Source organism: Manis pentadactyla, chromosome 10 (genome assembly GCF_030020395.1).
Source record: "Manis pentadactyla isolate mManPen7 chromosome 10, mManPen7.hap1, whole genome shotgun sequence".
Lineage (NCBI taxonomy): Eukaryota > Metazoa > Chordata > Mammalia > Pholidota > Manidae > Manis > Manis pentadactyla.
The window spans coordinates 56,630,410-56,653,581 of record NC_080028.1 but is presented as its reverse complement, the minus strand read 5'-3'; the positions used below and the strand labels follow the sequence as shown (position 1 = coordinate 56,653,581).

At 40.4% G+C, this 23,172-nt stretch overlaps 1 long non-coding RNA gene across 1 annotated transcript in view; it reads right to left on the bottom strand.

Moving 5' to 3' along the window:
- The window catches only part of LOC130679095 (uncharacterized), a 173,400-nt gene extending 150,277 nt beyond the window's left edge, over positions 1-23,123 (bottom strand). The window contains exon 1 of the long non-coding RNA XR_008992065.1: positions 22,988-23,123. This is a non-coding gene — a long non-coding RNA (uncharacterized LOC130679095). The remainder of the gene's footprint in view (positions 1-22,987) is intronic.
- Between the last annotated feature and the right edge of the window lie 49 nt (positions 23,124-23,172).

Sequence of the window (23,172 nt, the reverse complement as noted above, 5' to 3'; positions counted from 1 at the left end):
TGAATGTTTATAGTTCATAACGGTGATCAAAACCGCAAGTTTCTGTGATGACTGCCCTTGTACTGTTCACCATGTAAGAACTTATTCACTATGTAAGAATTTGTTCACCATGTAAGAACTTGTTCATTATGCTTCAGAAGATCGGAGACTGATGAGAATTAGGCTTGGGGTGGATTAATGATTGTGCATTGAGTCCGCTATACAGAATTTTATTGTTGTTAACAACCATTTGATCAATAAATATGAGAGATGCCCTCTCAAAAAAAAAAAACACCCTGGACACCTAATGTTTTAAAGTCAAATATATGGAGAGTTAATTCATGATTTAGTCTAAAATACAATCCCGTTCACACAATACTTTCTCCAAAAAAAAACCTTACTGATTGTGTATTAGTGGATATGAACAACATTGCACAGTGCACCAAATTCTAACTGTAACCATATCTTCCCACTACACCCAAAATGATACCTAACCCTACCACTACATATACTCCTAACTTCTCACCCTAACACACACCTTCACCCACCTATAACAGTAACCCTAAACCTAAACCAAACCCTTCAGCTAACATTAAACCTGAAACCCAACTCTAACCATAACCGTGTTCTCACCTGACACCTACCATGGACTACAACCCAACCCACACCACTCCAACTTCACCATCACTCTCACCTTCACCCACACATAACCATAATCCTAAACCTAAATCACCCTAAGCCTAACATTAAACCCTAACCCTAAGTCTAACTGTAACCATATCATCACCCTACATTTATTCCAAAACATAAGCTTAACCATTACCCCGGCCACTCACACTTACCTCTCACCCTTACCCTCAACCTCACCCACTCTTTACCATAATCCAAAACCAAAACCTGACCCCAACCCTAATACTGAACCCGAAACCTATGTCTAAACATAGACATATGCTTACCCTACACTTAACCCTAACACTAATCCTAAACCTCGCCACTCACCCTCACACCTCACCCTTTTACACATACTATACCATAACCCGAAACCTAAACCTAACTCCAACCCTAACGCTGAACCCTAAACCTAACTCTAACCGTATCCACATCTACAACCTACACCAAACGCTAACGTTAAACCTAAATGTAGGCTTAAGACTAAACTCTCACAATAGCCCTTTCTCACTCAGAATGGTAACTCTAAGCCTAACTCAAATGCTAACATTCACCCTAACCCATATCTGAAATCTGAACCTTACCATAACATCATGCTAAACCTAACCCTTCGAGGAACTATAACCTGAAACCTACATGTCACCCTACCCCCTCAACATCATCCTAATCTTCACCCACACCAAAACATAACCCTTAATTTAACTCTAGCTTTACACTAACATTAAACAACAACCCTAAGTCTAACCATAACCATATCCCCACCCTACACTGAGCCCTAAATCTAACACTAAACAATAACCCTGGCCAAGAACCCTCAGCACTCACCCTCACCATGACCTTCACCCACACCTAACCATAACCCTAAACCTAAACGTAGCCCTAATTCTAACATTAAATCCTTAAGCTAAGTCTAACTGTAGCTGTATCCTCAACCTACTTAACCAGGAACCCAATCCTAACCCTTACCCTGACCACTCACCTCACCCTCACCCACACTTTACCTTAACCCAAAACCAAAACCTAACACCAAGCCTAATACTGAACCCTACACTAACTCTAACCATACCGATTTCCTAAGCCTACACCTAACCCTAACCCTGGCAACTCAATCTCATCCCTTGCAATCACTCACACGTTTACCCACACTTTCCCATGACCTGAAACCAAAACCTAACACCAACCGAACACTGTACCCTAAAACAAACTCTATCTGTAAGAATCCTCACCATACACATAACATTACCATAGAACTTAACCTAAGACAAACCCTGAACGCTCACCCTCACTCCCTCAGAATGGTACCCTAAAACTAACTCTGATGTAACCGTCACCCTAAACCCAAATCCTAACCCTAACCATAACTTCATCCTAAAGCTAATCCTAACACCGATTCTACAAGAACCCCTACCCCCTCATCCTCACCCTCATCTTCACCCACACAGAAGAGTAACACTTAACCTTCCTCTAGCCATAACGCTAATATTAAAGCGTAACCCTAACCGTAACCATATCCCCACGGTACACTTAGCCCTAAGCCTAATGCTAGCCCTAATCCTAACCAGGGCCAAGAACCCTCAGTGCTCACCCTCACCCACACTAATCATAACAGGAATCCTAAACCTTACCCTAACTGTAACACTGAAACCTCAACCTAATTCTAACTGTAACCATATCCTCCGCTACACCCAAAATGATACCTAACCCTACCACCTACACATACTCCTAACTCCTCACCCTTACCCTCACCTTCACTCATCCATAACTGAAACCCTAAACCTAAACCAAACCCTTCAGCTAAGATTAAACCTAAAACCTAACTGTAACCATAACTGTGTTCTCACCTGACACCTAACATGGACCACAACCCAACCCACACCACTCCAACCTCACCATCACTCTCACCTTCACCCACACATAACAGTAATCCTAAAATTAAATCTAGCACTAACCCTAACATTAACCCCTTACTCTAAGTCTAACTGTAACCATATTATCACCCTACATTTAACCCTATTCCTAACCCTAACCCTGGCCACTCACCCTCACCCTTAACCTCACCCACACATTACCATAATCCAAAACCAAAAGCTGACTCCAACACTAACACTGAACTTGAAACGTAAGTCTAAACATAAACATATGATCATCCTACACTTAACCCTAACACTAACCCTGGCAACTCACTCTCACCCCTCACCGTCACCCTCACTTTTACCCACACTATACTGTAACCCGACACCTAAACCTAACCCCAACCATAACACTGAACACTAAACCTAACTCTAACCATAACCATATCCACACCCTATGCCAAATGCTAATGCTAAACCTAACTCTAGGCCTAAGACTGACCACTCACCCTCACTCCCTTGGAATAGTAACTCGAAGACTAACACGAATGCTAACATTTACCCTAACCCCATATCCTAACTCTGAACCTAACCATAATGTCATGGTAAACCTAACCCTACACCGAACCATAACCCAAAACCTAGACATCACCCTACCTTCTCAACTTCATCCTCATCTTCGGCCACACCAAACTGTAACCCTTAACGTAACTCTAGCTTTAACTCTAAAATTAAACCCTAACCCTACGTCTAACCATAACCGTATCCCCACCCTACACTGAACCCCAAACCTAACCCTCATCCTAACCCTGGCCAGGAACTACTCACTCTCACCTTCACCCACACCTAGCTGTAACCCTAAACCTAAATGTAGCCCTAACTCTAACATGAAATCCTTAAGCTAAGTCTAACTGTAACTGTATCCTCAACCTACACTTTACCAGAAACCCAATCCTAACCCTTACCCTGGCCATTCACCCTCACCCTCACTTTACCATAACCCAAAGCCAAAACCTAACCCCAAGCCTAACACTGAATGCAAAACCTAACTCTCACCGTAGCCATACCCTAACTTACTTGCATACAAAATTATTGATAAAATGTTATCAACTAAAAAATTAACATGTAAAACACTAGATAAGAAAACATCAAAATTTTAGGGGTAAAATGAGTTTAGATATATTTTTTAAATTGAGATATATTCAAAAAGAAAAAACTACATCTTCTATTCTGAAATGCTGACTTAGGTTGAGTTTTCCAGGAAACAATCTCTGAGTCAGTGATTTGCATGCAGGTGTTTTTCTGGAGAGTACCCTCAGGAGCCCCACCTGTAAGGGAGGCAGGATTCAGCCAAGGTGAACTGCAGGGCAGTTAGCAGAGAGGCTTTAGCAGTCCTGTGGGAACTTCTAAAGCTGGATGCCCCAGATCGTCCTGTGGAGGGACTATGCCTTTGTGCCTCTACAAGTGACAGTCATTGGATTTGGACTTCCCGGGGTGGCTGATATAACCTAGGAGAAGGCAGTTTCCTTCTTGGAAGGCAATTTTGGAGAGGAATGGAACTGTGAGCCATAAGCAGCCAACATTCCTGGCAGTGGTATGTTAGGAGCTGGTCAGCACAGCACAGCATCCACAAGAAATGTCAACAATGATTATCCCTGGGTTTAGGGATTAAAGTTCATTTTCTCTCCTTCGTTTTTATACTCTCCAAATTTTCTAGAACAAACATGGCCTTGTCCTAAGGATTAAATGAGTTCAATTCATGTAAAGCACTTAGCACAATTTCTGGAACTTACTAAGTACTTAATAAATTTAGCTATAGTTACTTTGTATTTAAAAATATGAATATGACAGCACTGAGAAATCAACTTGTGACTCAATAGTATCTTACTATGCTGATGGGGAGACTTGCTAATATGGCTCAATGTTGTAACCACAATGTTGCTCATGTGAAAGCTTCATAAGACTGTATATCAGTGATACTTGATTTTTAAAAGTGAGAAAAAATATATGTATATGTAACATTTTAAAGAGAAAACAGAAAAGTGAATATTGTCAAGAAAGCGTATAAGAGGATTAAAAAAACAACAGATCTTGCTTTTCATTTCAGCCTCTTTTATCTGTGAAATTCTCTTTGACATTGTTCCTTTCCAGCATTGTACAACAGAAATCTGTGCAAATGAAGAACCAAATTTTTTTCATTTTAATTCACTTAATTGAATATAGCTACATATTCCTAGCAACTACTATATTGGTGCTGATGAGGTTCTAATATCCAAAATATAGAAAGAGCTCATACAACTCAACACCAAAAAAAAAGAATAACTGATTAAGAAATGGTCAGAGAACCTGAAGACATAAAGATGGCCAACAGGGGAGGAGACAAGATGGCAGCGTGAGTAGAGCAGCGGAAATCTCCTCCCAAAACCATATGTATTTTTGAAAATACAACAAATACAACTATCCCTAAAAGAGAGACCAGAAGACACAAGACAAAAGCCAGACTACATGTACATCTGCGGGAACCCAGCGCCTCAAGAAGGGGGTAAGATACAAGCTGCGGCCTGGAAGGACCTGAGCGCCCCTCACCCCAGCTCCTCAGTGGGAGGAGAGGAGTTGGAGCAGGGAGGGAGAGGAAGCCCAGGACAGCTAAACACCCAGCCCTAGCCATCCGCACCAGAGCGCAGACACACAGTGCGTGGTGTGCTGGATACTAGGGAAACAGGAGAGTACATCTGCAAACGGATTCCCGCAGCTGGCTCCTGAGGAACAAAAGAAAAGTGACTGCTCTTTGAAAGTCTTAAAGGGACAGGGACCCCACAGCTGGATGGAAGCATCCCGGCGCACTCAGCCTAGAAGCTGAGAATCCTGGGAACTCCTGGCGCTCTAACCTCCTAGGTGGCAGCACAACTCGGAGGCCCCTCACAGCGATAAACAGCCTCCCACCCATTCCCCCTCCTGTGCAGTGCAGCCATAGCGGAGCAGCTGCCTGAGGCCGGCCACGCCCACAGCAGCCACCCAGGCCAGACTTAGAGGCCCTGCCTCCGCGCAGCTACCCAGAACATGTCACTAGGGGTCGCTGTTCTCATAGGAGAGAAAGGCCACAAACTAGCAAGAAGGGATGTTCTCCCAGCTGACACACATGCCAACCCCCCACAACTACCTCTATTGCCATGAAAAGGCAGAAGAATTTGATCCAGACCAGACTAACACAGACAACCCCTGAGAAGGAGCTTGGGGAAACAGACCTAACCAATCTTCCTGAAAAAGAATTCAAAATAAAGGTCATAACCATGGTGATGGAGCTGCAGAGAAAAATGCAAGAGCTAATGGACAAAGTAGCGAGGGAGACTACAGAAGTAAAACAATCTCTAGAAGGACTTAAAAGCAGAATTGATGAGATGCAAGAGGCCATTAATGGAATAGAAACCAGACAACAGGAACACAGAGAAGCTGATGCAGAGAGCGATAAAAGGATCTCCAGAAATGAAAAAATATTAAGAGAACTGTGTGACCAATCCAAAAGGAACAATATCTGCACTATAGGGGTACCAGAAGAAGAGAGAGAAAAAGGGATAGAAAGTGTGTATTTGAAGAAATAATTGCTGAAAACTTCCCCAAACTTGGGGAAGAAACAGTTGCTCAGACCACGGAAGCACACAGAACTCCCAACAGAAGGGACCCAAGAAGGACAACACCAAGACACATAATTAAAATGGCAAAGATCAAGGAAAAGGAAAGAGTTTTAAAGGCAGCTAGAGAGAGGAAAAGGTCACCTACAAAGGAAAACCCATCAGGATATCATCAAACTTCTCAATAGAAACCTTACAGGCCAGAAGAGAATGGCACGATATATTTAATGCAATGAAACAGAAGGGCCTTGAACCAAGAATACTGTATCTAGCACGATTATCATTTAAATATGAAGGAGGGATTAAACAATTCCCAGACAAGCAAAAGTTGAGGGAATTTGTCTCCCACAAACCACCTCTACAGGGTATTTTAGAGGGAGCACTCCTAAGGCTAAACAGATGACACCAGAGAAAATAAAATCACAGCAAAGAAAGCAGGCCAAGAGAGGGGCGGAAGATGGCGGCGTGAGTAGAGCAGCGGAAATCTCTTCCCAAAACAACATATATCTATGAAAATATAACAAAGACAACCCTTCCTAGAATAAAGACCAGAGGACACAGGAAAATATCCAGACCACATCCACACCTGAGAGAACCCAGCGCCTCGCGAAGGGGGTAAGATACAAGCCCCGGCCCCGCGGGAGCCGAGCGCCCCTCCCCCCAGCTCCCAGCGGGAGAAGAGCAGGCAGAGCGGGAGGGAGACGGAGCCCAGGACTGCCAAGCACCCAGCCCCAGACATCCGGGCCAGAGTGCAGGGCGCTCGATACTAGGAAAACAGGGCAGCAAGAACAGTGAGCGGGCACTGGAGGCTGGGCGACAGAGGACATAAGAAAAGCGCGCGACCACTTTTTTTTTTTGCTTTTTTGCTATTTTGTTTTGGCGAGCGCTTTTTGGAAGTCTTAAAGGGATAGGGACCCCAATACTAGGGAAACAGGGCAGAAAGACCGGTGAGCAGAGGCCTGAGGCTGGCACCGGAGAATAAAGAAAAACGAACGACGACCTTTTTTTTTTTTTTTCAATTAGAAACTTTTTTTTTTTTTTAAATTAAAAAAAAATTTTTTTTTTTTTTTTTTTTTTTTTTTGGTGGTCGTTGTTTTGTTTTGGCGGGTGCTTTTTGGAAGTCTTAAAGGGGCAGGGCGGGTCACTTAATCCAGAGGTAGGGAATCCGGGATCTCTGGGCACCCTAACCCCTGGGCTGCAGGGAGCAGGGAGGCCCCTTACGGAGATAAATAGCCTCCCAGCCGCTCCTGCTCCAACGCGACTCCACCATTTTGGAGTAGCTGCCCGAGCTAGGCCACGCCCACAGCAACAGCGGAGATTAACTCCATAGCAGCCGGGCAGGAAGCAGAAACCCTGTCTGCGCGCAGCTGCGCAGCAAAAGCCACTAGAGGTCGCTGTTCTCCCAGGAGAGGAGGGCCACAAACCAACAAGAAAGGAAGTCCTTCCAGCCGTCACTCGTCCCAGTTCTGCAGACTATTCCTATCACCATGAAAAGGCAAAGCCACAGGCAGACAAAGATCACAGAGACAACAACAGAGAAGGAGACAGACCTAACCAGTCTTCCTGAAAAAGAATTCAAAATAAGAATCATAAACATACTGACAGAGATGCAGAGAAATACGCAAGAGAAATGGGATAAAGTCCGGAAGGAGATCACAGATGCCAGAAAGGAGATCGCAGAAATGAAACAAACTCTGGAAGGGTTTATAAGCAGAATGGATAGAATGCAAGAGGCCATTGATGGAATTGAAATCAGAGAACAGGAACGCATAGAAGCTGACATAGAGAGAGACAAAAGGATCTCCAGGAATGAAACAATATTAAGAGAACTGTGTGACCAATCCAAAAGGAACAATATCCGTATTATAGGGGTCCCAGAAGAAGAAGAGAGAGGAAAAGAGATGGAAAGTATCTTAGAAGAAATAATTGCTGAAAACTTCCCCACACTGGGGGAGGAAGTAATCGAACAGACCACGGAAATACACAGAACCCCCAACAGAAAGGATCCAAGAAGGACAACACCAAGACACATAATAAATAAAATGGCAAAGATCAAGGACAAGGAAAGAGTGTTAAAGGCAGCTAGAGAGAAAAAGGTCACCTATAAAGGGAAACCCATTAGACTAACATCAGATTTCTCAACAGAAACCCTACAGGCCAGAAGAGAATGGCATGATATATTTAATACAATGAAACAGAAGAGCCTTCAACCAAGGATACTGTATCCAGCACGACTATCATGCAAATATGACGGTGGGATTAAACAATTCCCAGACAAACAAAAGCTGAGGGAATTTGCTTCCCACGAACCACCTCTACAGGACATCTCACAGGGACTGCTCTAGATGGGAGCACTCCTAGAAAGAGCACAGCACAAAACACCCAACATATGAAGAATCGAGGAGGAGGAACAAGAAGGGAGAGAAGAAAAGAATCTCCAGACAGTGTATATAACAGCTCAATAAGCGAGCTAAGTTAGGCAGTAAGATACTAAAGAGGCTAACCTTGAACCTTTGGTAACCACGAATTTAAAGCCTGCAATGGCAATAAGTACATATCTTTCAATAGTCACCCTAAATGTTAATGGATTGAATGCACCAATCAAAAGACACAGAGTAACAGAATGGATAAAAAAGCAAGACCCATCTATATGCTGCTTACAAGAAACTCACCTCAAACCCAAGGACATGTACAGACTAAAAGTCAAGGGATGGAAAAACATATTTCAAGCAAACAACAGTGAGAAGAAAGCAGGGGTTGCAGTACTAATATCAGACAAAATAGACTTCAAAACAAAGAAAGTAACAAGAGATAAAGAAGGACACTACATAATGATAAAGGGCTCAGTCAAACAAGAGGATATAACCATTCTAAATATATATGCACCCAACACAGGAGCACCAGCATATGTGAAACAAATACTAACAGAACTAAAGGGGGATATAGACTGCAATGCATTCATTCTAGGAGACTTCAACACACCACTCACCCCAAAGGATACATCCACCGGGCAGAATATAAGTAAGGACACGGAAGCACTGAACAACACAGTAGAGCAGATGGACCTAATTGATATCTATAAAACTCTACATCCAAAAGCAGTGGGATATACATTCTTCTCAAGTGCACATGGAACATTCTCCAGAATAGACCACATACTAGGCCACAAAAAGAGCCTCAGAAAATTCCAAAAGATTGAAATCCTACCAACCAACTTTTCAGACAACAAAGGCATAAAACTAGAAATAAACTGTACAAAGAAAGCAAAGAGGCTGACAAACACATGGAGGCTTAACAACACGCTCCTAAATAATCAGTGGATCAATGTCCAAATCAAAATGGAGATCCAGCAATATATGGAAACAAATGACAACAACAACACTAAGCCCCAACTTCTGTGGGACACAGCAAAAGCAGTCTTAAGAGGAAAGTATATAGCAATCCAAGCATATTTAAAAAAGGAAGAGCAATCCTAAATGAATGGTCTAATGTCACAATTATCGAAATTGGAAAAAGAAGAACAGATGAGGCCTAAGGTCAGCAGAAGGAGGGACATAATAAAGATCAGAGAAGAAATAAATAAAATTGAGAAGAATAAAACAATAGCAAAAATCAATGAAACCAAGAGCTGGTTCTTCGAGAAAATAAACAAAATAGATAAGCCTCTAGCCAGACTTACTAAGAAGAAAAGAGAGTCAACACAAATCAACAGTATCAGAAACGAGAAAGGAAAAATCACGACGGACCCCACGGAAATGCAAAGAATTATTGGAGAATACTATGAAAACCTATATGCTAACAAGCTGGGAAACCTAGGAGAAATGGACAACTTCCTAGAAAAATATAACCTTCCAAGATTGACCCAGGAAGAAACAGAAAATCTAAACAGACCAATTACCAGCAATGAAATTGAAGCGGTAATCAAAAAACTACCAAAGAACAAAACCCCCGGGCCAGATGGATTTACCTCGGAATTTTATCAGACATACAGGGAAGACATAATACCCATTCTCCTTAAAGTTTTCCAAAAAATAGAGGAGGAGGGGATACTCCCAAACTCATTCTATGAAGCTAACATCACCCTAATACCAAAACCAGGCAAAGACCCCACCCAAAAAGAAAACTACAGAACAATATCCCTGATGAACGTAGATGCAAAAATACTCAACAAAATATTAGCAAACCGAATTCAAAAATACATCAAAAGAATCATACACCATGACCAAGTGGGATTCATCCCAGGGATGCAAGGATGGTACAACATTCGAAAGTCCATCAACATCATCCACCACATCAACAAAAAGAAAGACAAAAACCACATGATCATCTCCATAGATGCTGAAAAAGCATTTGACAGAGTTCAACATCCATTCATGATAAAAACTCTCAGCAAAATGGGAATAGAGGGCAAGTACCTCAACATAATAAAGGCCATCTATGATAAACCCACAGCCAACATTATATTGAACAGTGAGAAGCTGAAAGCATTTCCTCTGAGATCGGGAACTAGACAGGGATGCCCACTCTCTCCACTGTTATTTAACATAGTACTGGAGGTCCTAGCCACGGCAATCAGACAAAATAAAGAAATACAAGGAATCCAGATTGGTAAAGAAGAAGTTAAACTGTCACTATTTGCAGATGACATGATACTGTACATAAAAAACCCTAAAGACTCCACCCCAAAACTACTAGAACTGATATCGGAATACAGCAAAGTTGCAGGATACAAAATCAACACACAGAAATCTGTGGCTTTCCTATATACTAACAATGAACCAACAGAAAGAGAAATCAGGAAAACAACTCCATTCACAATTGCATCAAAAAAAATAAAATACCTAGGAATAAACCTAACCAAAGAAGTGAAAGACTTATACTCTGAAAACTACAAGTCACTCTTAAGAGTAATTAAAGGGGACACTAACAGATGGAAACTCATCCCATGCTCGTGGCTAGGAAGAATTAATATCGTCAAAATGGCCATCCTGCCCAAAGCAATATACAGATTTGATGCAATCCCTATTAAACTACCAGCAACATTCTTCAATGAACTGGAACAAATAATTCAAAAATTCATATGGAAGCACCAAAGACCCCGAATAGCCAAAGCAATCCTGAGAAAGAAGAATAAAGTAGGGGGGATCTCACTCCCCAACTTCAAGCTCTACTATATAGACATAGTAATCAAGACAATTTGGTACTGGCACAAGAACAGAGCCACAGACCAATGGAACAGACTAGAGAATCCAGACATTAACCCAGACATATATGGTCAATTAATATTTGATAAAGGAGCCATGGACATACAATGGCGAAATGACAGTCTCTTCAACAGGTGGTGCTGGCAAAACTGGACAGCTACATGTAGGAGAATGAAACTGGACCATTGTCTAACCCCATATACAAAAGTAAACTCAAAATGGATCAAAGACCTGAATGTAAGTCATGAAACCATTAAACTCTTGGAAGAAAACATAGGCAAAAACCTCTTAGACATAAACATGAGTGACCTCTTCTTGAACATATCTCCCCAGGCAAGAAAAACAACAGCAAAAATGAATAAGTGGGACTATATTAAGCTGAAAAGCTTCTGTACAGCAAAAGACACCATCAATAGAACAAGAAGGATCCCTACAGTATGGAAGAATATATTTGAAAATGACACATCCGATAAAGGCTTGACGTCCAGAATATATAAGGAGCTCACACGCCTCAACAGACAAAAAGCAAATAACCCAATTAAAAAATGGGCAGAGGAACTGAACAGAAAGTTCTCCAAAAAAGAAATACAGATGGCCAACAGACACATGAAAAGATGCTCCACATCGCTAATTAACAGAGAAATGCAAACTAAAACTACAATGAGGTATCACCTCACACCAGTAAGGATGGCTGCCATCCAAAAGACAAACAACAACAAATGTTGGCGAGGCTGTGGAGAAAGGGGAACCCTCCTACACTGCTGGTGGGAATGTAAGTTAGTTCAACCATTGTGGAAAGCAGTATGGAGGTACATCAAAATGCTCAAAACAGACTTACCATTTGACCCAGGAATTCCACTCCTAGGAATTTACCCTAAGAACGCAGCAATCAAGTTTGAGAAAGACAGATGCACCCCTATGTTTATTGCAGCACTATTTACAATAGCCAAGAATTGGAAGCAACCTAAATGTCCATCAATAGATGAATGGATAAAGAAGATTGGTACATATACACAATGGAATACTACTCAGCCATAAGAAAAGGGCAAATCCAATCATTTGCAGCAACATGGATGGAGCTGGAGGGTATTATGCTCAGTGAAACAAGCCTTGCGGAGAAAGTGAAATACCAAATGATTTCACTTATCTGTGGAATATAAGAACAAAGGAAAAACTGAAGGAACAAAACAGCAGCAAAATCACAGAACTCAAGAATGGACTAACAGGTACCAAAGGGAAAGGGACTGGGGAGGATGGGTGGGTAGGGAGGGATAAGGCGGGGAGAAGTAGGGGGGTATTAAGATTAACATGCATGGGGGGGTAGGAGAAAAGGGAGGGCTGTACAACACAGAGAAGGCAAGTAGTGATTCTACAACATTTTGCTATGCTGATAGACAGTGACTGTAAAGCGGTTTATATGGGAGACCTGGTATAGGGGAGAGCCTAGTAAACATAATATTCGTCATGTAAGTGTAGATTAGTGATACCAAAAACAAAGCAAAAAAAAAAAAAGGGCAGTTCCTGTGTGGTAACCTCCAACGAGTTCTACACAAGGGTATAAAGGGCATATAAAAGTGTAGGCAAAGGGTCTGTTTGTGTTTATACAGAGGATCAAAGCCTCATTGGGCTACCCCGAAAATGAACTAAGATACGATATGAAAAAGAACTTCCAACATCAGCACTCTCTGGAAGACTCATGCCAGAAGATGATCATCAAAAAACCCCAACAAAGATCCACGCACTGCTACAGCTGTAGATGCACTCATCCCACCAGTTCCTGGACTTGCCATGGGAATGAGGAAGGAGATATCTAAGCTGCCCTGTGCATACAGTAAAACAACAAATTTGACTGGATCTATACTGTTGGAACTCAACCAAGAATTAGGAGAAGTGCAAATTGTAGCGCTCCAAAGTCTTACAACTACAGACTATTTACTGTTAAAAGAACATATGGCATGTGAACAGTCCCCAGGAATGGGTTGTTTTAATTTGTCTGATTTCTCTCAGACTGTTCAAGTTCAGTTGGACAATATCCACCATATCATAGATAAGTTTTCACAAATGCCTAAGGTGCCTAACTGGTTTTCTTGGTTTCACTGGAGATGGCTGGTAATTACAGATATGCTTTGGTTATGTAACTATACTCCTATTATGTTAATGTGTGTGCGCAATTTAAGTAGTAGCTTAAAACCTATATATGCTGAAGTACTCTACAAGAAGATATGTCAAAGAAATAATCAATCTTCCCATGTTTTCTTCTGCCTGCTACTTCTATAGCTTTTCTTCTTCCTTCCTAATTACAACCCTTAAATAGAATTCGTGCCTCATATCAAATTTACCGAGTATCATAACTCCTCCAAGTGGTAAAGATACCTCAAGACAAATGCTGGGCATAGAAGCCACAGGGCATAAATATGCAAAGAAGTAAAAAGCTAACCTTTTCAAACAATAAGGCTTCCCTCTCACTTACCAACTTCACATTTCCCTGTATGGCCCCGGAAGATGACTGGTTAGCCAGAGATGGGTAAGATTCCTCAAGGGAGGAACAACCTAAGACAGGCACAGTCGCAGGGGGGCCATCAGGTGAGAAATTGGGGATCAACAGAGGTGAGGCTTAGAACCTCACTCCCCCTGTTCTGAGAGAAATCTTCTGCATATGTGGATGTTTTATTGCCCTGGTCTAGCTTGGATTAACACATAGTCTACAGGCACACACCTGATCATCTACATTTGCTCTCTTACAACACTAAACTATGTTTTCTACCTTTATCTTGTATCTACCTACCACTTCAGCATTTTATTAAAAATAATAATAATAAAGAGAGAAATGTGATATCCACATATAAATCAAGTATAAAAACCAAATGAGTATTCATATTTGAACTGACTGTTTAGAGTTCACAATGCATGAGCAAAACCGAAAGTTTCTGTGATGACTGCCCTTGTACTGTTCACTATGTGACTTATTCATTATGTAAGAATTTGTCCTACATGTAAGAACTTGTTTGTTATGCCTCAGAAGATTGGAGACTGACGAAAATTAGGCTTGGGGTGGATTAATGATTGTGCATTGAGCATTGACTCCCCTATACAGAATTTTATTGTCGTTAACAACCATTTGATCAGTAAATATGAGAGATGCCCTCACACAAAAAAAACAAACAAACAAACAAAAAAAAAGGACAGTCTTCCAATGGTTAAATAAATAAGTAACCGGGATGTAATGTATAGCATAAGGAATAAAGTCAAGATATTGTAACAGCTTGGTAGGGTGATAGCTGGAACCTAGAATAATGTATATAAATGTTCTACCACTGTGTTGTACACTTGAAACTAATGTAATGTAATGCTGCGCGTCAACTACCCTTCAATAAAAAATAATTATTTAAAAAAAAAAAAAAAAAAAAGAAAGCAGGCCAACCAAATACTAACTAAAGGCAAAAAATTAAATCAACTACCCACAAAAGCAGTCAAAGGAAGCACAAAAGAGCACAGAATAAAACACCCAACATATAAAGAATGGAGGAGGAATAAGAAGGGAGAGAAATAAAGAATCATCAGACAGTGTTTATAATAGCTCAATAAGTGAGTTAAGTTAGACAGTAAGATAGAAAAGAAGCAAATCTTGAACCTTTGGTAACTAGGGAGCTAAAGCCTGCAATGGCAATAAGTACATATCTTTCAATAATCACCCTAAATGTAAATGGACTGAATGCACTAATCAAAAGACACAGAGTAACAGAATGGATAAAAAAGCAAGGCCCATCTATACGCTGCTTACAAGAGACTCACCTCAAACCCAAAGACATGCACAGACTAAAACTCAAGGGATGGAAAAAGATATTTCATGCAAACAACATGGAGAAAAAAGCAGGTGTTAAAGTACTAGTATCAGACAAAATAGACTTCAAAACTAAGAAAGTAACAAGAGATAAAGAAGGACATTATATAATGATAAAGGGGTCAGTCCAACAAGAGGATATAACCATTATAAATACATAGGCACCCAATACAGGAGCAACAACATATGTGAAACAAATACTAATAGAATTAAAGGAGGAAATAGAATGCAATGCATTCATTTTAGGAGACTTCAACACACCACTCACTCCAAAGGACAGATCCACCAGACAGAAAATAAGTAAGGACACAGAGGCACTAAACAACACACTAGAACAGATGGACCTAATAGACATCTATAGAACTCTACATCCAAAAGCAACAGGATACACATTCTTCTCAAGTGTACATGGAGCTTTCTCCAGAATAGACCACATACTAGGCCACAAAAAGAGCCTCAGTAAATTTCAAAAGATTGAAATCCTACCAACCAACTTTTCAGACCACAAAGGTATAAAACTAGAAATAAATTGTACAAAGAAAGCAAAAAGGCTCACAAACACATGGAGGCTTGCTTAACAACATGCTCCTAAATAATCAAAGGATCAATGACCAAATTAAAATAGAGATCAAGCAATATATGGAAACAAATGACAACAACAACACAAACCCCCAACTTCTGTGGGACGCAGTGAAGGCAGTCTTAAGAGGAAAGTATATAGCAATCCAGGCATATTTAAAGAAGGAAGAAAAATCCCAAGTGAATAGTCTAAAGTCACAATTATCAAAATTGGAAAAAGAAGAACAAATGAGGCCTAAAGTCAGCAGAAGGAGGGACATAATAAAGATCAAAGAAGAAATAAATAAAATTTTGAAGAATAAAACAATAGGAAAAATCAATGAAACCAAGAGCTGGTTCTTTCAGAAAACAAACAAAATAGATAAACCTCTAGCCAGACTTATTAAGAGAAAAAGAGAATCAACACACTTCAACAGAATCAGAAACGAGAAAGCAAAAATCACGACGGACCCCATAGAAATACAAAGAATTATTAGAGAATACTATGAAAACCTATATGCTAACAAACTGGAAAACCTAGAAGAAATGGATAACTTCCCAGAAAAATACAACCTTCCAAGACAGACTAAGGAAGAAACACAAAATCTAAACAGACCAATTACCAGCAACAAAATTGAAGCAGTAATCAAAAAACTACCCAAGAACAAAACCCCCGGGCCAGATGGATTTACTTTGGAATTTTATGAGACATAAAGAGAAGACATAATACCCATTCTCCTTAAAGTTTTCCAAAAAATAGAAGAGGAGGGAATACTCCCAAACTCATTCTATGAAGCCAACATCACCCTAATACCAAAACCAGGCAAAGACCCCACCAAAAAAGAAAACTGCAGAGCAATATCCCTGATGAACGTAGATGCAAAAATACTCAACAAAATATTAGCAAACCGAATTCAAAAATACATCAAAAGGATCATACACCATGACCAAGTGGGATTCATTCCAGGGATGCAAGGATGGTACAACATTTGAAAGTCCATCAACATCACCCACCACATCAACAAAAAGAAGGACAAAAACCACATGATCATCTCCATAGACGCTGAAAAAGCATTCGACAAAATTCAACATCCATTCATGATAAAAACTCTCAACAAAATGGGTATACAGGGAAGTACCTCAACATCATAAAGGCCATATATGATAAACCCACAGCCAACACCATACTGAACAGCGAGAAGGTGAAAGCGTTTCCTCTGAGATCGGGAACAAGACAGGGATGCCCACTCTCCCCACTGTTATTCAACATAGTACTGGAGGTCCTAGCCATGGCAATTAGACAAAACAAAGAAATACAAGGAATCCAGACTGGTAAAGAAGAAGTCAAACTGTCACTATTTGCAGATGACATGATATTATACATAAAAAACCCTAAAGACTCCACTCCAAAACTACTAGAACTAATATCTGAATTCAGGAAAGATGCAGGATAGAAAATTAATACACAGAAATCTGTGGCTTTCCTATACACTAATGATGAACTAATAGAAAGAGAAATCAGGAAAGCAATTCCATTCACAATTGCATCAGAAAGAGTAAAATATCTAGGAATAAACCTAACCAAAGAAGTGAAAGACCTATACCCTGAAAACTGTAAGACATTCTTAAGAGAAATTAAAGAGGACACTAACAAATGGAAATTCATCCCATGCTCTTGGCTAGGAAGAATTAATATAATCAAAATGGCCATCCTGCCCGAAGCAATATATAGATTCAATGCAATCCCTATCAAATTACCAACAGCATTCTTCAACAAACTGGAATAAATAATTCAAAAATCGATATGCAACCACCAAAGACTCCAAATAGCCAAAGCAACCCTGAGAAGGAAGAATAATGTTGGGGGGATCTCGCTCCCCAACTTCAAGCTCTACTACAAAGCTACAGTAATCAAGACAATTTGGTACTGGCACAAGAACAGAGCCACAGACCAGTGGAACAGAATAGAGACTCCAAACATTAACCCAAAACATATGGTCAATTAATATATGATAAAGGAGCCATGGACATACAATGGGGAAATGACAGTCTCTTCAACAGTTGGTGCTGGCAAAACTGTAGAGCTACATGTAAGAGAATGAAACTGGATCACTGTCTAAGCCCATACACAAAAGTAAATTCAAAATGGATCAAAGACCTGAATGTAAGTCATGAAACCATAACAATCTTTGAAATAAGCATAGGCAAAAATCTCTTGGACATAAACATGAGCAACTTCTTCATGAACATATCTCCCTGGGCAAGGGAAACAAAAGCAAAAATGAACAAGTGGGACTATATCAAGCTGAAAAGTTTCTGTACTGCAAAGGACAGCATCAATAGAACAAAAAGGCATCCTACAGTATGGGAGAATATATTCATAAATGACAGATCCCATAAAGGGTTGACATCCAAAATATATAAAGAGCTCACACACCTCAACAAACAAAAAGCGAACAATCCAATTAAAAAAATGGGCAGAGGAGCTGAATAGACAGTTCTCCAAAGAAGAAATTCAGATGGCCAACAGACACATGAAAAGATGCTCCACATTGCTAATCATCAGAGAAATGCAAGTTAAAACCACAATGAGATATCACCTCACACCAGTAAGGATCACCACCATCCAAAAGACAAACAACAACAGATGTTGGTGAGGTTGTGGAGAAAGGGGAACCTTCCTACACTGTTGCTGGGAATGTAAATTAGTTCAACCATTTTGGAAAGCAGTATGGAGGTTCCTCAAAAAACTTAAAATAGAAATACCATTTGTCTCCTAGGAATTTACCAAAAGAAAACAAGATCCCAGGTTCAAAAAGACATATGCACCCCTATGTTTATTGCAGCACTATTTAGAACAGCCAAGATATGGAAGCAACCTAAGTGTCCATCAGTAGATGAATGGATAGAGAAGAGGTGGCACATATACAGAATCGAACACTATTCAGCCATAAGAAGAAAACAAATCCTACCATTTGCAACAACATGGATGGAGCTAGAGGGTATTATGTTCAGTGAAACAAGTCAGGCAGAGAAAGACAAGTTCCAAATGATTTCACTCATATGTGGAGATAAGAACAAAGAAAAACTGAAGGAACAAAACAGTAGCAGAATCACAGAACCCAAGAATGGACTAAAGTCACCAAAGGGAAAGGGACTGGGGAGGATGGGTGGGAAGGGAGGGATAAGGGCAGGGAAAAAGAAAGGGGCATTATGATTAGCATGTATAATGTGGGAGGGGGGGCACGGGGAGGGATGTGCAACACAGAGAAGACAAGTAGTGATTCTACAGCATCTTACTGTGCTGATGGACAGTGACTGTAATGGGGCTTGAAGGGGGACTTGGTGAAGGGGGAAGCCTAGTAAACATAATGTTGTTCATATAATTGTAGATCAGTGATACCAAAAAAAAAAAAAAGATAGCCCACAGACAGGTACTCAACACTAATCATCAAGGAACTACAAATCAAAACCACAATAAGAAATCACCTCATACCAGTCAAAGTGGCTAATATCAACAAGTCAAGAAGTAACAAATACTGGTGAGGATGTGGAGGAAAGGGAACCCTTGTCACTGCTGGTGGGAACAGGATTGCAAATTGGTCCAGCCACTGTAGAAAGCAGTATGGAGGTTCCTCAAAAAACTAAAAACAGAATAACCTATGACCCAGTAATTCCACTTCTGAAAACTTACCCGAAGTAAACAAAATCACTAATTGAAAAAGACATATGCACTCCACTATTTATCACAGCATTATTTTCAATAGCCAAAATATGGAAGCAACTGAAGTGTCTATCAACAGGTGAATGGATAAGGAAGATGTACATATATGCAATGGAATATTACCCAGCCATATAGAAGAAAGAAATCTTGACACTTGTGACAACATGGATGGACCTAGGGGGTATTATGCTAAGTGAAATAAGAGAAAGACATATGGCATATGATTTCATTTATGTGTGGGATATAAAAAACAAAAGAAACGAACCAGCTAACAAAACAGAAATAGACTCATAGACACAGAAATCTGCTTGGCAGTTGCCATAGGGAAGGGGGATGAAGGGGGGAAAAAATTGGTGAGAATGTTTGATATCTTGATCTGAGTGATGTTTACATGAGTGTATACACATGTCAAAGTTCATGGAGTTATACACCAAGATTTGTTCATTTTATTTTACATACCTCAATAAAAAAAAATGTTAACCTCTAAAATGGATGATGGAGACTTGAAAATTTGTGGGTGTTCTCCTCTTTTTGTTTCTAGAGGGAAGTGAGTGATGGAAATCCCAACAAAGTTTACAGGGTACATTTTCAATAAATGCTGTTCTAGAGTCTAAAATTGCATGGTGATTAAATAAAATTTGATATATCTGTATCATGGACTACTCAACAGCTGCTAAAAAGAATCAAGTAGTTTATACACTAATAAACAGGTTACTTTAAAAACTGAGGTGGGGGCTTGTGGTTCCACCAAGACAGAGCAGCTCCATCCCAGGCTCTGTATGCACAACTAAAGAACCCTATACACAACACACAAGCATAGAAAGTCTCTGCAAAGTCTAAAGAAGGCTGACTACCTAGGGATATCATAACTTGAGGAACTACAGGGCAGTAAGGCCCCTGTTTTTCTCTCTTGCCTCCTGTACATCCTGGACAGGGCACTAAGGAATCCTCTTAGTTCAGTAAAATATACAAAATATGGCATCTTGGCTTAGTGAATATTTCAACTGAAGGAATTGAGAAATGGCAGGTGCAGGAAGGACTCTTTGAACCTCCCTGAAACAGGTAATAAAATCCTCATGTGAGAGGTACACTCCCTATACCTGGAAGAAAGGAGTGTCCTTATCTATGAAGATGAAGGAACACAGAGAGGAATCAGTGAACAGCCCTGCTAAGTTTTCCCCAATTTAATGCACTTGGCTCATACCTCTTTTTTGTCCTATCATGTCTTTCTACAACTTTCCACTCTCCATGAAACCTATTATAAAAACATTTTCAGGTTTAAGTGCATTTTCTCATCTTCCTTTCCTTATGTAGATTCTCATGTCACATAAAACATATAGGAAATAAATCTGTATGCTTTTTTCTGGAGAATATAGTCAATGATTCTGTAACATCTTCCTACGTTGACAGATAATAACTGCACGAGAGGGGGTGAGGATTCGATAATGTGGGTAACCATTGAACCACTGTGTTGTATGTCTGAAACCAACATAAGATTGTATATCAACAATACTTCAATAAAAATTTTTTTGAAAAAAATACCTGTATGCTTTTCCCTTAAAACAATAAAAGAACAATGAAGAACAAGATCAAATCAATGGTCTTAGGCAGAGTTGTTTTTCTGGACGTAGCAGGACAGATGATGGATGAAACTAAGAAACAATCATGAGAAATATTAGTAAGGGGCAGCACATACAGATTTCCAGCCTTAGAGAGGTTTAAGAAGACAGATAATTCCCCATGCTGGAATGTATCATCATCATCTGTCATAGCTGGCCTCCTAGTGAGCATCTACTGATTCTTACTTCCCAGTACTCATGCTTTTCTCTTATCTCCTGCCCAAATTCAGTCAAGGCTGGCCCTGAATACAGCTAAGGTGGTTCATAACTTCCAAGGCGATGTTATAAAAGGCACCGCAGCTTCTTCCTTGGTCTCTTACCTTGATTACCTGTTCCAGTATAAGCTAGTTGTCATGCTGTGAGGAAGACATTCATGCCATACTGCAGAGAAGCTCATGCAGCCTACGGCCTTTGCCAACTTGTCAGACATGTGAGAGAGCCACGATGGAAGTTGATTCTCCAATTCCAAACAAGTTTTCAGATGACCAGCCCTAGCCAACATCTGACTGCAACCTTATGAGAGACTGAAACAGAAATGCCCAATTGGGCCTCTCTTGAATTTCTGACTCACAGAAATTTTGAAAGATAACATGATTTTTATTGTTTAAAGCCAATGAGTTTTGGGGTTTTTTGATATGCAGCAATAGACAATTAACATATCACCAATAGCAAACAATTATTGCTACTGTGAAAAGTATTCTGCTTATGGGCTGAACCACATGATCATTCAAGGTAACTTCTTGCTTTATAATGTTTTAACAGCATGACATGTTATTAACTCTGTATCTTTCCTATATATTCTTAAGATTCAAGGACAGTCAGCCAACCAAATATTTAACAAACATCTATTAAGTTCAAGGTATCATTTTAGGCACTCTGCTGATTAAAGATATGATGATGCCAATGATAACAGTAGCAATAAAAGAACAATGATAGATATTACTAATATTGATAACCAGCTATTTTGTCTTGGACAGTATTCTAGACACTGTATATAAACTCTCATTATCTTAATATATACTGTCAGTGTTTTCCAGAAAGGTCATACCAAGTTACACTCCCACCTACAATTTATAAGAACAGACTCACTGCATGTTTACTAGCACTTAAAAAAGGTTTAAACAAAATCTGATAGGAGTAAAATAGAATAGTTTAATCTGCAATTCTATGATTACTAGATCTTGGTGTCTTAAGCACATTAAACCTCTGTCTGATGTATGCTACAAATATTTTTTTTCCAGGTTGGCATTGTGTTTTCTTGACATTTTTATATAGTCATGTAAATCTCTTTGTAATTTCTTCCAGTTCTTTTGTAACTGAAAGGTTCTTGTCTATCCCTAGACCAGTTAAATTTTCACTTGTGTTTTTTGGTTGCAGGATACAAATGGGTTTTTCCCATTACTGTATCTCTTTCACTATTATTAATTGAATAACTTTTCCTTTCCCCACTGATTTATCATGCCACCTTTAACGTAAGTGACATTAATTTATCCTTCATTCTGAGAACTTTTTAAGGAAGCCTAATGTAGTTTGGGTAGTATGGGCAAGCTGAAGAAAAGCTCGACTTGGAAACTTGTTCAGTTAGCAGGAACCTGAGATGACCAGAACAGGATACAGGTGAGAATTACCCCCACAGTGCGTGACTGGGTGCAAGTCAGACATGTGGGTAAGACAGAAACCTTTACCTATGTCAGGATTCTAATCTATAAACCACTGACTTGAGTTGGTTTAAGAGCTTTAAGGACTGGCTGCTCGTGAGAATGAGCACAGCTCCAGGCAGAAGGCTCACCTCCTTGCTCCGCCCCTCCGGCCCACTGGGAGTCCAACCCAGCTGTTAGGGGACGAGCTACTGACGTCATGTAAACGTGACGTCATCACTGGCGCGGCTTCGCGGGGAGGGGCCTGTCAGCTCACCTCAGAGCGCAGTCAAGCCCACGGAGCAGCGAATTGGCCGCCTCGCGTTCTGCCCTGAGGATCCGAGTAGTCAGAGCCGCGCGAACCGAACCGCCGAAGTTGCCCAGGAGCTGAGGAGCGGCCACTTCCCACTTCCTTGGCCCTGACCCGCATCCTGAGGCCCAGGCGCTGTCCAGGCAGGAGCG